Consider the following 18,299-nt stretch of genomic DNA (forward strand, 5'->3'; position numbering starts at 1 on the left):
ATTTTATTAAAGTCACTGAAGGACCAGGAAGAGTAGAGCCAAAAATCTATGTTAGTGGTTCAGTGACTCTGTTCCAGGAAGTAGCTGACCATAAAGTCAGATTATAATCTTGAGAAACAGGGAGTTACCCCCTTGTGATTATCACTGATATTTCGAAATTTTCCAATGACGCCCTCCCTAAACTCTTTGGGTTGTGGTTTCTTCCCCTAAATACCTTCTCTCCCAGCTACTGGGGTCGAACTCCTCTACCCCTGCGTGGGAAATGAGTTTTGGCCCCGGTATACTGCTTCCTGTCAATAAACATCGTGTGATTGCAGCAAGGACAGTCTCTCGTGAGTTCCTGGGGAGCCGTGTCATCCCTAGACTTGAGTGAGAGTTTCCCCACTCCGGGGGTCTTTCATCACCACACCTAGAAGTTCCTATCTCAGTCAAGTAGCACAAATTAAATCCATAGAAGCAACTTTCAATATATGCAGTTTCCAAATGTGGGTACATTTTGGAAATTGTTAAAAGAGTGTTTCCCCTAGACATTTTAATAGGAGCTATTAAATTCTATGTGATAAAATCACTGTTATTGTTAAAAAGTCATTACATTGCTAATATTAAATGACATTTTGAAGACATTTTATATTTATATTTTCATGTCATGATGTTGTAAAATATTTCTTACAAGGACACTATTCAGTCTCAAAGCTTCAGCTAATCTGTGATTAAATTTTTAAATTAAGTTATTGTCATTTATAATTATTTTCTAGTGTGTTTTTAAAAGCTTTCTGTACTAGAAGAGACAAGGAGGTGGTACTCTGAGCTTTTGAAATACATTGAAGCTACTGTTTTTTCTGACTGCTGTAGGCACAAGGAATTTCTTTCAGTCACCCAGAGGCATCCTTCCCTAGGCAAATGACTGCCACTGGGTGACAGAATTCCACAGTGCACCTCAATTTCAACCTAAGCACTAACTCTTAGCTCTAGATCTGCCACTTGAAGAAGGAAATCTCCTAGCAAACCATTTCCCTGTTTACTTAGCAATTTGTGGCTGTGAGAATTTCAATTAGTTCCCTGGCCACTGTTTTTAAATTAGAGAATTGTCAACCTAAGCAAAGAAAAGAGCACTTTTACTTAATTGATAAAAGATTAGCACACTCCTCACTGTGAACTAACTCCAGGGGCCTGGAGCTGATCAAGGGCAAATAGCAGTTGTTAAAACACACTTCTTTCCCAGAATTTTCAATTGCCTTCGTAGTAGTTTTTGCTATTTCAGTGCTTATTTTGAATTCCCTTTAGAGCATCTGGATTCCAGAGAGCCTTAACAAATATTCTGAACATGATAAATTGTCAATATTTTAATATCTAAAAACCTTGTATTAACATATGTAGGACTCAGCCTTGACAAGCTCAATAGAGGCCTGAGTCTCAGTAACTTACCCTGAGGCAATACCTGATTCTGTTAAAGACCACAAGCTGAGACTACCCAGGTACCATCCAAAGGAAATTCCTAGCATTCCAACCCTTGTAGATAGAATCACCTGCCAGCACACACCCAGCACTTTTCAACAGGGTACCCTAGACAAATGTTAGCCATTCAGGCGTCCTGAACCTTAGAAATCCCTCACCCCCACCTTTGCTACTACAAAAACCCAACCTCAACTGAGCTTGCGGCAAACTTGTGTAAGAATAAAGGCTCTTTGATTTTACATACAGGATTCAGTCTCCTAGTTGGTTTTGGGGGAACTCTGTGAGCTGGTTATCGCATATAGGCATATATAGCCTCCTTGGAAAGTCTCAGGCAGTCCGCACATAGTGTTACACTTCACAGGTGGTCATCTGAACTGAGGGCCACTAGTCCTTTCACAGAGATACAGACTGTCCATCCCTTACCTGAGGCTCTTCCTTCATGCTGTCCTAACACTGAGAGGCCAGGGTTTATTTTCATATCTTATTCTTTTTAAGAGTTATTTGCTTGTCACTGGAGAAGAAAATAGATCGTATGTATCCTGAAACATTTCCCTGTGAGTTCAAAGTATTCAAGGAGTGGCTCTGTTCAGAAGATATTGTGATGCCCCTTTCTGAAAGGAGAAGATGGAAGAGTGGATATGGGGAGTAGATGGGAGGTGGGAAGAGAAAATTGAAGAGAGAGGGAAATGTGGTCAGTAGGTAAAATAAATGGAAAATAAATCAACTTAAGAATGACTCTTCACATTTTTATGTTTTTGAATGAAATATTCTGCTTTATCACCTTTGACCTCAGGGCTTAGATTCCACAGCTAGAAAAACACAACTTCTTTCCTTCCTCTCCTACCTCTGGGGAAATGTACTGACTTTAACAGCATAACTTGTGCGTGCTAACTTAGGTATGCTCTGCTTGAGAAACAACTGCCTTTTCAAGATGGTTATTCAGCATCATCATCCATATGACAGAGAACTTCAAATCAATGACCTTGGAAGAGAAAATATTTACTTGGCTGCTCTTCCAGCCATCATTTCTACTGACTGAGGGTCCATCTTGACTTGGAGTAATTTGGTGTGGGACCACGGGGCAGAGGCTGTTCTTCTCAAGGCAGCTAGGAAATAGGAGCAATAAAGGAAGTCCCCACTGCTCTGCTTCCAGGAGTCAGGACAGCTTCCTACAAACAGCCTCTATGCCCAGTTCCTGCACCTCTCAATATTCTCTTCAAAGTTAGAGTTTTTCAATGGCTATAGTGTAAAGTTTTTACAGCCAATAAGCCTCTCCACTGATGCAATAATCAAAATCAGACCAAATCAAAACGAATTAGAAAAAGCTCAGGTTTAATGGATGCCAGCACTCCCTGGTTGCCCTCCAGGAAAACACTGAGAAAAAGACCTTGTGTTCAGTTGGGGGGGGGGGCAGTTTAAATAGACTGTGGGAGTGGTCTTGATCCTCCCTGAGGAGGGGTCAAAACTGGGGATCTTTTTTGGAAGTGGAGTCTGGATTGCTGCAACTCCCAGGGGAGGAGGACCCAGAAAGGAAAGTTCCACTCAAACATTTTAGAGTGGTTGCCAGGGGCTGGGGTGAAGCCTCCATCCAAACATAAGAACCCTGCAATTTAGTTTTGTCTTAGAAAACACAGGTGCACATGTCCCTGCACTTTATTAATCCCCTAGACACGTAAGTAATGCATATAAAATTGACTATCAGAATCTTGTATATAAATTATATTTCCCCAAATCTCAGGAATGCAACCTAGTGCTTTGTAAGTATACAGAGGACTTGGCAAGTCTTTGATGTATAAGATTACTTTATTATCATTGCTTTCATTAAAAAGAATAAAAAAAATTCAATAAACCAAAAACTAAGTTTTCAGTGTTATTTGGATTTGTTTTTATTCTCCTTAGATTAGTTTTCATTTTCTAGAGATAACAAGCATCTTCCTACTCTTATTGTATGAGAGACAGCTTAGTAAATTTTAGTTTTGTGAACAAAACCTCAAAATTGATCTCATCTTTGCCTGATCCCTAAAGAATTCTAACACTGTTCTTGAACATTCCCATTTTTATGACAACGTAAATATTCAGCTACCAGCAACAGCAAAGAATAAGAACCACATTACCAATCATTTGACTAGAATATCCTGTTGGAGCATGGTTCACCAAATCAGATATGGCCCATGTTGAAGTTGGGATCACAGAGTCAAAGTTTACAAAACCCTTTTGGAAAATCTTGCCTGATTCCTGCTTACACAGTTTTAGGCCTATGAATGGAAGACTGTAACTGCCAAGACAGCCATGAAACCATGAGATATCTTGGTAAACTTAAGTAAAGAAGAATTCCTGAATTATGTAAGAATTTCAGAGGGCAGAGCTGGTAGCATAATTGGTGTGCGTATGTGTGTATGAACTTCTTTAAAGAGCTAGTCTGCAAAGTTATTCAGTATGAGACCTTTTCTAGTCTGAAGTGCCCAAAACCAAGAGCTCACAAGCATGTGCTTTTGAACAAGTTAATTTCTGTTTATATAAATTTATATCACACATATTCATTTATAGCATAATATATCAGTTTATATCAGGTATATCAGTTTTTAGAATGCATTCAGTTTATATCATGTATATATTTTAGCATGTACACCAGTTTATATCATGAATATTAGTTTATATTTATATCAGTTTATAACATTTTATATCAGTTTTTATCGTGTTTATCATATTTATCAGTATATTTCATGTATAGTTTATTTCCCCATCTACATTGAGATGTTCAGTTTTTTTTAATTTGTTTTATTGAAAATAGTTTCTTCATGCAAAATACTTTGATTATAATTTTTCCTCCCCTGACTCTTCCCAATTCCTCTCCACCACCCATCCTGATCACGTCCCCTTTGTCTCTCTCTAGCAAGCAGACATCTAAGAGATAATAATAGAATAAAATAAAATAAGACAAAAGAAAACCAATCAGAATAATAAGCAAAGAAATAGAAGATAAAGGGCCCAATAAAATGATAAGGAACACATATAAATTCAGAGACACACATTAATACATATAGGAATCCTGTAAAAACACAAAACAGACCTCAAAGGACCTGTAAGGTTAAAAAAAATTCCAATACAACATTATTAGATAAAGACCTCCAAAATGCCAGTGAGTTAATGTTATGTTGGCCATCTACTGGTGGTCATGGGCCTAAGCTTAACAGTAATTTGTTTCTAGAGTGAGACTCCATTGAAGAAAACTAGGTTTTACATTGCAAGTGGTTATCAATTGGAGATAGCTTCAGGGTTAGGGATGGGGGCATGTGTCCACTCTTCGTTACAGGTATAGGACCCCAACTGATGTGCTTGCTGTGAGTTCATATGTGTATTTAGAAGGCCTTGTTTTCTTGGTACCCTTTATTCCCTTTGGCCCTTAAACCCTTTCTTCTACTTCTTTCTCATGGTACCCCTGAAATATGAGGGAAGAGATTTAATAGTGACATCATTTAGGGCTGAATGTCCCAAGGTCTCTCATTCTCTCTCATTTGACTGTGGGCTCTGTCCAATGTTGGAGAAAGCTTCAGTGGTGAGGGCTGAGCCAGACACTGGTCTATGAGTACAGTGGAGTGACATGAGGAGTCATTTTCTGGCTACGTTAATAGTAGCACAATATTTTCCAGATATACTCTAGTACTACAGAAGAAGATGACACATAAAGTTTAATTTTATAAATTAAAGTGAAATGAGAAATAGAATGCAACACAAGATGTCTATCTTTGAAACCAGTGCCTTCCCAAACTATCACCATCCTTGTCCAAACTTACTGATTTTTTTTTTTTCTGGGACACAGAATGCATCTGAGACTAGATCTGAAGAGTTAGTGTGAGGAAGACATTGTAAGGAAGTTCACAGACATGTGTCAATGATAGATCATGAAGTCTGACCATCTGTGAACTCTAGAAATCAGCAGAAAACTAACTAAGAAATTACCCAGCATCAAAAAAATAAAATGCAGACTTGAACATCTGTTCTTTCTATCCAGCTCCCCCATTACTTACTCTGTAATCCTCTTTTCTCTGTTTTTGTTCTTTTTTTTTAATTGTTAGTTTTTCTTTGCTTTGGACAGCTTCTTTCTACAGATCATGATGCTTCTATCACTTCCCGTAGAAGTGAGAGGTAAGAAACTGACTTTTTATCGGTTTTTATCCCTGACCATAGAGATTAATTTATAAATTAGCAAATAACAGATCTGAATCGGAGTTGATTTTCTTTCCTCTGTCTATTTTTGTTGTTGATAAAACCTTTTAGATTCATTACTTTCTGCTCAGGACTCGCATCATGAACCACTCGACATCTGGCCTTTGTACCATGTTTTAACTACTTGAAATAAAGAAAGATAAAACAACTGAGAGAAAGAAATGGATAGGAGAATGAGAATCTTGAAGCCCTCATTCTCCTGGTTGATTGTACTCATTCTTTTCATGTGCTCTGCTTTTTTAAAATAACTAACACCTATTTCTATCCACAACAATGTGATCATATTGCATTATATTTTGGTCACCAATAATTTTGGAAAATAATTTCAAAGATTATCTAGTGGAAATAGAAGATGTTAGTTTAAGAATATGAACGTTATTAAGACATTATTAAGACAAGATTTAAAATTCACTCATGAATAGAATATTCACTTAGCTTTATGACATTTATTAAAACAACAGTCTTGAGGCCAAGAGAGCTCTGAAATAGAAGGTTTATGCAGCTGCTCCAGATACTGGTCAGGGAGATAATGACTGATTCAGAGCAATTTCCTGCTGCCATCAGTAGAAGAATAAACATCAGTTGGGAAAAAAAAAAGTTCACTGGGACAGAACTCACAATATTGTTATAATAAGAAATTTACATTTAAGAAAGGAGGGCTTAATTGTTTACATTAGACCTGTACTACCACTAGATAAGAGCAGTGGAATTACATGACAGGAACAAGCTTTGGTTGGGCTGGAGAGCAGTCCAAAGTAAGAAGAGGTGGTTGCTCCTGAATTGTTTTGGGTTTGTGAGCAGGGTGGGCTAGCACCTGAAAATGGGTTTGAAGTCAGGATTTCAAATACATTCAAAAATGTGAAAGGGTTTTACGGCTGAATCCCAGCTTATTGACTGTATATCCTCTGCCATTTCTCCTAATTGCCATCCTGGACCCCAATAATTAAATTTAGGGTATCTCACAATTTTTTTTTTTCCTGTATGCAGCAAAGACAGATTTTAGAGTTAGTGACTGGGTGAAAAACTGAAATAGATGTACAAAGGTAGCCTTTTGAAACAAAAATTAACCTCCTAGAAAATGAGAGGTATTTTTTTCAAGAGTTTAGAGATGTAAAATAAATAAAATTTAATACTTATCACAAAAGCTACCTACCATAATGATTTGAAAGGAAAAATACCTTAAGTTATGCACATACTTAAGACTGAAAAATATCTTCTGAATATATACAAAGGATATTTTTCTCATGCTTATCATAATTCTATTCCTACTCATTTGAATGCAATTTACCATGGTCATAACATTCCAAGAGGAACCTACAGAGATTGTGTTGTGATGTCAAATTGCGATATGAAAACAATTTTGATAAGCCCATGGACACCACATTATAATGACAAATTATAATGACAAAATGGTTTCATGTTTCCATGGAGACCAAATTACAATGTCAAATTGATGGCAAAATGAGGTCAATACAAATCTACATGGGCCAGATTGTGATGCTAAAGTAGTGTGAAGCAATGTCACCACAAGTCTGGGGAGTCTGTGTTATGATGTCAGGACGATGGGAACAAATAGTTAGGATGGTGTCAAAATTGTAAAAGAAAAGATCAGTGGAAATTCAAGCAGCATCTCTCATAATGACAACAGATTATTAATGTATACTTCATCAGTGTGAACAGAGATATAGTAAAACCAAGCAAATGGTTATCTTGTACATTGCGTATTTTGATTTCAAACATTGCTAATATTTCAAATTTTCAGAACTGAATGCTTAGTCATGAAAGTTAGTCCAGATCCAAGCTACTTGTAAACTGGTGAAAGGGATCTGTTAAAGAATCTGTTTAGATGTAAATGACTCTCCTCATTTACAATAGGAGTGGGAAAGTACCCAAGGGGAGACAGTCTGATTAATTCAGTCCTTTCTAAAAGGCTTCTCTGGCAGCCTTTTCTGTTGAAATGTCTTGGGGCATGCTTCTCCTGAATTTGGTATGGGTGTCACACCTTTTAATTCTTCCTTCCTAAAGATGTTAAAATATTTACAGTTAAAATTTGTATCATATAAATTATATACTAAGTCGTTTAATGCTTCCTTACACCCACCATTGTCAGGAGTAGTGTGAAGCACAATATTATTTTCAGTGATGGCAATGTTCCCACTTGTTCTTAAATAATAAATTATATTGATGCAATTTATCTTGAATAAGAGCAATAAATATTTTAACCTAATGCTAATGCCAATCAGTAGGACTGGTACATGTGAGTGGTGTAGACTGCATTTATCACGGCTTCGAGGTGCTAATAGTTTTGCCTTCCTTCCAATGGTAGCTTTGACTGCTTTATGAGCAATATCAACATACTCCTAAACTACAAGAAATATGTGTTCTGATTAGTTTAAAATTATAAATTTCATCAAGTTAAGAAAAGAAATCCAACTGTTAGACACACTTAAAAGAAGAAAAAGAAAAAAAATCCAAGTGCAAAACATTCCATGACTGGATATTGACATTTTGTGGTATGGTTAAGCTTGCGGCTTCATATTCAAAATCGTTATCTATGTTGTTAAATAAAATATGTCTCCAATAAACATATTTTAGTTGAAGTCAGTGTACCAGCCAGTGTGTTTGTAGTATTAATCAAATGGTCTTAAAGGTTTGTTTGGTATTATCTAAAAATTTCTTCTAAATACTCAAGTTAACCAGTCCATCTGCTTATCAGAGTGGGAGTTCCTTATGATTTAGCTGCTGTTTCTTCTTTGTTGTTCTTTTAAAGAAAAATGTTGGCAAAATGATATAGAACAAAAATGTAGCAACAAAAAACCAGCTCCTCAGAGTCCTTGATATAAAACAAACAAATTGTAGATAATACAGATTGTATTTTTGAAAAAAGAGATCATATTGTTTTTAGTTATTTGGGAAAGAATGCAGAGCCATGGGTCCTGAGAATCTTAAATATCCACCCGAAGGCAGTTAAAATTGAACATGTAAAAAGGAAAAGAAGGGTGCTTAGGAAGAAAATGGAAGGAAGAAGATGGGAAGAGGAGGAAGAAAAGTAGGAGGAGCAGCAGGAGGAAGTGGCATCTCCAGCCTTCTTCCTGATGCAGTGGAATCTTAGCTCTTGCTATGTTTTGATGTTTGGCAAATTGTTTCCATTTCTGAATCTTACTTTTTGTTTATATAAGATATAAGCAGGAATTTTATTTCTCCTTTAAGACATGTGAGGGGAAGCCTTTTCTCTAATAGATTGGCTTAACAAGGTGAACACAGATGGAATGGAAAAGTATTTAACTTTGTGGCCCTTGAGCATTTGCTTGCTATAGGCCTTAGGGGAGAGCATGACTTTACCCTATACTGAACTTTAAGACATAATCGTTTTTTCACAAAACTCATCCCATCAGTTTGATAATTTTATTTCTTATTCAAAAAATAAAGGTGCTCTTTTGTTTTACTTTTGCTATATACTTAATTACTAAAAAATTCCATAATCTATTTAAAATTGTGTATAATAATTCTGCACAAGACAAACCTTGGCAGTGGGTGAGGGACAGACAAATATGCCATACAGACAGAGCTTAAGTGGGGAGTTTCTGAGAGAAAGGGGAAGGGGAGAGAAAGAGAGAGGCCTTTCAGAACAGGAGTGGCAGAACAGAAACAGAGAGAGAAAGAGAGAGAGAGAGAACCTAGCCGCTAGGATAAAGGTTAACAACTGAACTATCTTTACACTTGCTGTGAGAGGGATAATCCATTTTCTTCAATGCAGTAACAGTGGAAAATTCCAGAACAAGCTTCATGCTCAGACTTAGCTAAACAACATATATTGGATTCCACAGTTTTGTTTTTATGGGTTTTATTATTGATTTGTTTGTTTCTATATGCTTTTGTTTAGTTAGTTTGGTTGTTTGGGTTTTTTTTTTTTTTTGGTTTCTCTTTTGGTGTTGTTTAATTTTTTTTTTCTTGGTTTTCAGAGTTTTGTTGTTGCATTTGTTTGTTTGCTTACTTTGAGTGGGTAAGGAGGGGGAGACATTGTAGAAGGACTGGGGAAAGGAAAAATGTTATCATGATATATTTAAATTTCAAAACACTTTTAAATAATAAAAGGTATAATAAAAATGAACAAACCAAATAAACAACAACACCAAAAAAAAAAAAACAGGAACAACACACAGGCTAGTATGGCTGAAGGTCCTAGGTAAGCAAAAACTCTGAGGAACTAAGACATACTAAACATTAAAATGCAACAAAATACAATATAATAAAATAAAACAAGAACCATCACAGCTAAGTTAGACAAGGTAAACCAACAGGAAGAAAAGAACCTAAGAGACATTTGTTCACACAATCCAGAATCCCATGACAACATTAAACCTGAAGTAAAATACAAATAAGGACCTGGTGCAGACCACAGCAGGCCAGAGGCATGCTGTTTTGCTCATTGTTAGTCACATAAACTAAGGGTGGATTGATTTAGGCAATGTTTCTCCACCTATGGGTCTCTACCACCACAGGAGTCACATATAAAATATCCTGCATTCTTGGCAGAGGTTGCTCATTTGTTTCTGACTGCCCAAACACAAAATAAACAGAAACTTTATTATTTGCAATACTGTTTGGCCAATAGTTTAAGTGTATTTCTAGTTACTCTTATATCTTAAACTAAACCATTTTTATTAATCTGTATATTACCATGTGGCCGTGGCCTACTGGTAAGTTTGCAAGGAGTCTTTCCCCCTCGGAGGCTAAGTGACCTCTCCCTGGCTCTGCCTTCTTTCTCCCAGCATTCAGTTTAGATATCCTGCCTAGCTCCTCTCTGCCCTATCAGAGGCCAAAGAAGTTTCTTTATTCATTAATAGAGAAAAGCAACACATATACAGGACTTTCTACACCATTTCCCCTCTTTTGTTTAAATGAAAAGGAAAGTTTTAACTTTAGAATAGTAAAGTAACATATAAGAAGATAGGTATTAAGCAAGAGTTACAGTTACAATATTTATATCTACTTTATCTTTCATCATAACTAAGAAAAACTATAACTATCTATTCTTCGACTCCATCAAAGACTCCAGAAGAATATATTACCTAAGTAAACAGGAAGTGCATTGTAAGCAACTTCTAAAACTCTAGAATTGACTGCTTGGGCAGTCATCCAAAGTTCTTTTGTATTGTTGGGGCATCCATTTTCAGCCTACAGGCCCATAGTATTCAGTAGACTTTTCTATGTAACAAGAAATTTCAAAGACAGTTCCACCTATATTGGCAGTTCATCAGTAACTTTCTTCTGTGTTCTGCAAAATGTCTGGCAAACTCTTTCATGAAGCAGGAACCTTGAAGGATGGTCTCAGCTTTTTAAGGCAACCTCAGCAGTCATTTTTCTGTGGGTCCTGCATGTCCAGTTCATACAGGATAACATCAATCAATCCAGGAAAGAGCAGTTTCTTGCTTAAATGGCAAACTAACTCAATAAGGAGCCTCTTTGATACCCATCATCTTCTTGAAGTACATTGGTGCAGCCAGGAGCAGATGTGTCTCATTGTCATGAAAAGTCCTAAGTTGTTAAAACATTTTAAATACCATATTTTGTAGTCTTTGACATTTCTGAAAAATATCTATCTGAAATATATCTTTGTGCATCTAGAAAACCTAACAAATATGAATATAAGCTTGACTATTACAGATGACCATCTATTAACCAATATTTCTTAATTACATATTACATTTTTAAATAAACTTCACAAACACAATACCTTAATCAAGAACAGAAATATACGTATAACAAAATTGACCTTAAGTTTCTATCAATAAACCAAGATCCATACCAATGTAAAGTATTCATATGTATAGGATATCCCTTTTTAAATATAAACAATCATTTTGAAATTTGGATGTAGTTCTTTCCAAACTGCTTCCTGCTTTTTATTGGGTCAAGTAAATATTTGGGGATGTTCACCGCAACCTTTTGGGGGGATCTTGGTCTATCAAACCACATTAGTCTGGAAGAAATCCACAGGTTTTCAACTTCTGCGGAAACAAAAGAAGAACCTCTTTTCCAAAGCCAAATATTGAAGTCAAAATACCTTTAAAACATATATTTTCGTTTATCTTAGCAGCCCATACAATGAAATATCTTCCTGTACTTAGTTCCTTCACAGTCAAATAATTCAAAGAAAACACAATCATATGCATAATCCAGACTCTCTGTGTATATTCCATCTTTATATAGCTTATTTTGCTTTATTCCTATTACTTTTTTGTAAGTTTACTTTATCTTTTTAGAGACTTTGTTTTATTTTTTAAAAACCATTTACTTTTTTTTAATAGCTGTCTATATTCTTTTTCTGCTCTCTCTCAAGTATATGTACTTTTAGAGGTATTTTTTTATTTTTTATCTGAATCTCTATTTATTATATACTATAATTATTTTCTGACCAGAAATGCTTTTTTTCAGATGCTAAGTGGCCATGGCTAGGACCAATTCCATGGCACTGCCTATTGATTCTGCCCAGTCCATCATAGTGACAGAGGCATGTTCACTGCCTCTGAGAGCTATTCTTTCTGCCCCAGATCCAGGGTTGGTTCACAGCAGGTCTGTGCTGCCATTGAGCCAATTGTAAGACTCTGCTCACAAACCTCATTTAAATACTCCATAGCTAGACCTTCCAAAAGAACCAGAGCCATTTGTGCTGGCAAACCAGGAAGACTTATTAAAGGAGCCGCACAATTTTTGCTGCTACCCTGAGTCAGGAAGCCTTCTTTTCAAAGAAACATGTCTCTGATTGCTTCTAGTAAACAGAGCCCAAAATGCCACGCTTAACTCTGTTCTTTTGTGTTTAGAATTCCTTTCCAAGCTTTCTAGGGTTTTATGTGGATTTAGTGAGCTCTGCATTGGTGCACCAAATTGTTAGCAGAGGCCACTCGTTCATTTCCAGCTGCCCAGACATGAAATAATCACTTTGCAATACTGTTTGGCCAATAGCCTATGTGTATATATAGCTTACTCATATATATTTAAATTAACCCATTTCTATTAATCTATGTATCTCCATGTGACTGGAGCTTACCAGTAAGGTTCCTGGGAGTGTCTCTGGCAGAGGCTATATGACTTCTCCCTGACTTCACCCCAGCATTCAATTTAGCTTTCCTGCCTAGGTCTACTCTGTCCTATCACTTGTCAAAACACTTTTTTTTTTATCCATTATCCAATAAAAGCAACACCACTGCATATCAGCTATTTACATCACAGTTCATAACAGTAGCAAAATTACAGCTATTAAAAAGGAATTTTATGGTTGGGGTCAGTACATTCTGGGAGATTTTATTAAAGGATCAAAGCATTTAGAAGCATGAGAACAATTGATTTAGTGAGTCTTGTTTTCTTGGGGTCCTCCATCCCCTTTGCCTTTTACTCTCTTACAGCTCCTCTTCTGTGGGGTTCCAAGAGTTCTGAGGGGAGTGATTTGATGGAGACATTCTGTTTAGAGCAGAGTGTTTCAAGGTCTCTTGTAATGTCTAATTGTAGGTCTCTATGTTTGTTCCTATCTACTACAAGACAAAACTTCTCTGATGATGTTTGAGCAAGGCATTGATCTATGAGGATAGCAGACTTTTATTAGAATTCATTTTATTATTACATTTTTTTCTTTTTTAGATCAGTATGATTTGATTGTACCCTAGGTCCTCGTGCTATCTAGTCTCAGGTTCTTAATCATCCAAGCAATGTCAGGTATGGGTTCCCTCTAGTGGAATAGGCCTTAAGTCAAATAAGATATAAGATGACTATTTCCACAAACATTGTGCCACCACTGCCCTAGCATGTCTCACAGGTAGTACACCATTGTTGATAAAGGGTTTGTATATATCTTGATGCTTATGTTTCTTATTTAGTAGCATGTAGAGTACCTCCCTATAAGAGTGATATTAGAATATAGGGATGAAGACTCAATATAGACACCAGCTTGACATCTCCATGTTCAGTGAGTTGTATAAATTTTGCCTTCAGCAATGGTTAGTTTGTTGAGAGCAATCTACAGTCTTGAAAACAGCCTGGGTGGTTTTAGGATTCTCATGGAAGTTCTTTGGTCAACAATTCAATTAAATATATGCCAAATCCCAGTACTACAACCTCATTTGATGGCAAAAGGCTGCCATTTGAGACTGTCTCTTCACCATTAGTTGGTAATTTGCTTTATATTTCCTTTATATATATAAATTATAATTATAATAAGTTTCTATTGTGTTAGGTTTCTATGCTATCCATTAATATTCCCTCAACAGCACCCTCTCTCCTCCTCTTCTTCACTTTATCCTCCTATTCCAGCACTTCCTTATCTACCCAACATATCTATTCTATTTCCCTTGCCTAATTCTATTTTTCTTCCCTCTAGTACCTTACTTTATATATTCTTTGTGTGATTCTATGGATTGTAGCTTGGTTAACATTGATTGATCAGCTAATATCCAAATGTAAGTGAATACTTACAATTTTTGTCTTTCTATGATTGTGATACTTCTTTCAGGATGAATTTTTCTAGTTATAACAATTTTATTGAATATTTTATGATGCCTGTATTTTTTAATGTCTGAGTAATACTCCAATCTATAGATGTGCCACCCATTCTTAGGTCATCTATTGAGAGACATCTAGGTTGTTTCCAAGTTCTGACTAATATGAACAGAGTGGCAGTGAACATGGTTTAGCACATTTTTCTGTAGTGGGATCCTTTGGGTATATGCCCAAGAGTTGCAAATGGAAGTTTCTGTCCCACCTTGTACTGCAGGCAATCAGTCCCAAAGAAATACACAGAGGCACATATCAATCATAAACTGTTTGACCTATTGCTTGGCTTAATATTAACTATTACAACTTAAATTTACCCATAATTCTTATGTATATTTAACCACATGGCTTGGTACCTTTTTTGTAAGACATTCTCATCATGCTTTCTCTGTGTCTGACCACCTCTCTGCCTTTCCTCTTCTCAGAATTCTCTTAGTCTATTTACCCAGGTTATACTTCCTGCCTAGTTACTGGCCAATCACTGTTTTATTAAACCAATATGAATGACAAATCTTTTGGTGTAGAAGAGCATTATCCCACAGCAAAAAGTGGTATAGCTTGATCTTGAGGTATATAGATTCCTGTCTTCTTAACTGATTTGTTAGGCACCATGTGACTTGCTATAGTTTAAACACTGAAGTTGCTGTAGGTGAGGGTGTTGCATGCCTGTCTGACTAGCAAAATCTCTGTGAACTGGTGCTCTTCTGAGCGTCACTGTTTAGTAACACTCTTTGTCATACCACATGTTGTGTGGAGAAGAAAGTGAGGAGTTTCTCTTCAATAGGATACAAGTGTGTGGCTTTCCTGGCCTGACACCAATAAAACAGCTTTAACCTAATCCTGTGTGGAAATGTTGCCCTATCCAGTCTAGGCTGTTGTCCAACTATTGCTTGTAGCACCAGAAGGAAGCTGTGCTCCTTCGTATGTGCATTTTCTGTGCCCTAAGGCATTATTTCTATGTCACTTGATCTGAAGATTCCTACCAAGTTCATTGCAGGAGCTTCTTCTTATGCCATCCTTTTGCAAGAAGGGGAAAATAAACCTGTAACACAGTTGACACAGTTTATAGTTTGATGATATATTTTTATAGTATATATATATATATATATATATGTGTGTGTGTGTGTGTGTGTGTGTGTGTGTGTGTGTGTGTGTGTGTATGTATGTATACATGTTTGTAGTATATAGTTTAAAGCTTATGCTTCCACGCTTGCCCCCTTGTGCTTATCCCAACACAGTAGATGATGAAAGAACTTTGACTTTGGCCTTGTTATGTTTCTTCATTGTTTGGTTTTAATTGGCCACTATGGCACCTGGAAGCTTATTACTATCCTTTTCTTAGCTCCCATGAGGTCATAGTGGCCTCAACCACACAAAACTTCCTGGAGGCAAAAATTGGAAGTTCTAAATCTAGACTATCCTGTATCTGTTAACCTATGCGTTTTTCTAGTTCTGTTTTTTATGGTTTTCTACTCGCTATAGAGAACTCTCTTGGAGAAAAAGACCTTTGCTGAGTTCTGAGAATCAATCTACAGAATTGGTAAACTCAAGTGTAATCTTGGCAAACAGACAAGCCTCTGTGTATTTAGAATTATATGACCAAGATTAAAGAGCATGAAGAACATTGTGCATTTAGTAGATTTCTGTGTTTTCGCTACTCTGACATAAGAAACATTACAAACTAAGAAATGATAAGATTTTATGCACTTCTATGTATTGTAACATGTGCATATATTTACTTCTATAAATTAAACTGAGAAAGGCTTGGCAGATATCAACCAGTCTGAGAGTCAAAGATCTACACAGAAAAATTATATTTAGCTATAATCATGCTAAAATTTAAAAAAAAGCAGTAAAATCATTGCATATTACTTAAAAATTCAAACCTAATTTTTTTTGTTGAAACAATTTTGGTATTCATCATATGTTTTTACAATGTAAAAATAATCACAGTTGATATTTCATAGATGAAAGGAACATAGTCAGGAAACTTATTTTACAATTTTTGTATGCAAAAGCATAGGCTTGGGGTTTTTAAGGCAAGGGCAGCATCTCAGATAAGGATAATGTCACAGAGAACAGTTCTAGCTAATGCAAACCTATACGCCAGAGATCTTGTGTCATACTGGATTCTCATTTTAAAATGAGTGCATAATCCCAGTTCTTTACAAACAGATGGAGACTCACTGCCTTAGTTCATGTGCAGCCATTCATTTGTGTAAAATGAAGAGAACGTTTCCATTTAGGGTTTGAGAATACCACATTTCACATAGAAATCAAGGAAGAAAAGCATTGCAAACATGTAATTTAGATAACAGTGACAGCAAAGAAAACTTTTGTTAGTAAGACCTTGGGTCAGTGGGTCCAAGCTAAGCAGAAACTTATAATGATTGTACTATCTTTCCAGATCTCTTAAGAAAAGTATTTATAGGCTTTTTCAGTAACGAAAGTGAAAGAGTTACATGCAAGAATACATTTATAGCTAAGGAATAGTGAGGATTCTGCTAGGGAAAAACAAAAAACAAGAAATTAATGAAGAACTCTGTGATGATTAGTTTTGTCAACTTGATACTGGGAAGAAGGGATCTCAACTGAGGCTATGGCTGAAATGGAAATCACTGACATGATGTCTATGACCTGAAAGAGGTGATGTGGTTTCCCAACAAGAATGTAGGCCTTCTGGTAAATCATATATGTAGTTCATCCTTCATGATAGTAAAAGGTCAGCAGTGAGGGCATTTTTGTACGGATGTCTTCTCAAGAGACTCCCTAGACTTACCAGAAGAAAACAAAAGTAAATAACTTAACCTGGACTCTAAACCCTTTTTCTACTGTTTTCTAACAAATATGTCCTTCTGTAAACTCTAAATGGAGACATACACTTGACATAGGTGAGGAAAAGAATAGGTAAGAGAAAGAATCTTGTCTTTTGGCCATAACACACCACACATCCTTAGGACTAAACTAGCATTTCATATCCAGCAGCCACCAGAACCAAAACGATAGCCTTTACATGATGACAGCAGCAGTAATCCATGCAGTGTTATGGGTTACGGTTCTCACCCACTCACCATGCAAACCTTTCCCCTTGCAGAATGAAGAATATACGTTACTCTTCTTCTGCTGTGATTAAACAGCCCTCGTAAAATCAACCATAAGGGAGAAAGAGCTTTCTTCGGCTTACAGCGCTCGAGGGATGGAGAACACCATGAAAGGGAACAACATGGCCATGGGAGTAGCACGGTGGCAGGAACAGCTTGATCGCATTTCTTCTGTACTCAAGCACAGAAGACAGGATGCTGGGTGAACAAAAGTCCTTGCAGTCACAGATAAGCACTGGGAAAACCAGTAATGTTAAACTTGCATGGTTATCTTTTCAAAAGAAGAGACGCACAACTTGTTTTCCAACCAGAATGCCAGAAATGGTGGTGGCTAATAGTCGAGGTGCCCTCTGTGATATCTACATGGCCAGGGTCTCCTCCAGACTCCCACAAACAGGACAACAGGTGGTTGATAGCCTGAATCACCTCTGGGATATCTGTATGACTGAAAACATACCAGATCCTTCTATAAGCCCTTAAAATAATGCATGTAGCCTGTCTGTAGATCCCATCACTGTGGAAGAAGTGGCAGGTATTTTGAGTTTCTATGCAACTATATCTCATTGTGCAAATGGGATTGTGTTACAGTAGGAAACTTTTCTAAATTGCGCTGTACTTAAATATTCTTAAAATAAACTTGTCATGTCAGACTCAAAATTTGAACCAGAATCAGCTACTGAGACATATGGAAACAGACTTTCTACTAGCCTCATGTGGTTCTTAGTCTGTCAGTCCTGGTACTTGCGGACACTCCCACATTAGCATCAATTAGGACCTGTTATATATGCTCTAAGATTGCCTCCAGTGACATACTCTCTCCAAAGACCGTGCTTCCTAAAGGCTCGAAAATCTTTTCAATTTATGCCATTACAGGGCTAGACAAATGACTCATGAATGACGAAAACAAGGCTTCTCTCTGACCCTGCCTACTCTCTCCTCCTCTGTCTGCTTGGAATTATTGCCTTGCCT

The sequence above is a fragment of the Microtus pennsylvanicus genome, chromosome 5 (genome assembly GCF_037038515.1).
Source record: "Microtus pennsylvanicus isolate mMicPen1 chromosome 5, mMicPen1.hap1, whole genome shotgun sequence".
Classification (NCBI taxonomy): Eukaryota; Metazoa; Chordata; class Mammalia; order Rodentia; family Cricetidae; genus Microtus; species Microtus pennsylvanicus.